Raw genomic sequence first — 596 nt, forward strand, 5'->3', positions numbered from 1 at the left:
TGTGGCTACTGATGAGTTGGCTACTGGGCTTTTGTTCCATTCAAACCAGTTTTGCAGGTTAGATAGAGAGTAGCTGCAAGTTAAATGCACCATCACTAAATTCTGAATGATCCCAGAAACCTGGTACCAACCACACAAGACCAAAGTCCATTAACACCAGAACCTAAAACTTCTGTACAAGAATGTGTGGCGTGCAACCACTGTGTAGCACTCACAAAGCAGGAAGCTGCACTTGCATATGTAATCAGGCAGGTTCAAGTACTTTGTGTTGCATTATCCCATTCACCATGGTGCCAATAATTGTACTTTACTGACCAGAGACCCACAATACATCTATACATGCATCATATGCTGCCTTGGTATGTTATATTGGGTAGCCCTCTACATGTTACTAACATACCAGATGTGACTGATCATTTATATGGATACCATTTTTCCAAACAATCAGATCCCAATCAAATGAATACCATTGAAAGCCAAAATAATATTCATTTTTAGTTCCGTTTTAAAGCGTACCTATACTCAGAATTTTCACTTTACATAAAAGGGTGTAGAACCCCTTTATGTAGGGTAAAAATTCTGTTTGTTTTTTTTTT

Source organism: Pyxicephalus adspersus, chromosome 5 (genome assembly GCF_032062135.1).
Source record: "Pyxicephalus adspersus chromosome 5, UCB_Pads_2.0, whole genome shotgun sequence".
Lineage (NCBI taxonomy): Eukaryota > Metazoa > Chordata > Amphibia > Anura > Pyxicephalidae > Pyxicephalus > Pyxicephalus adspersus.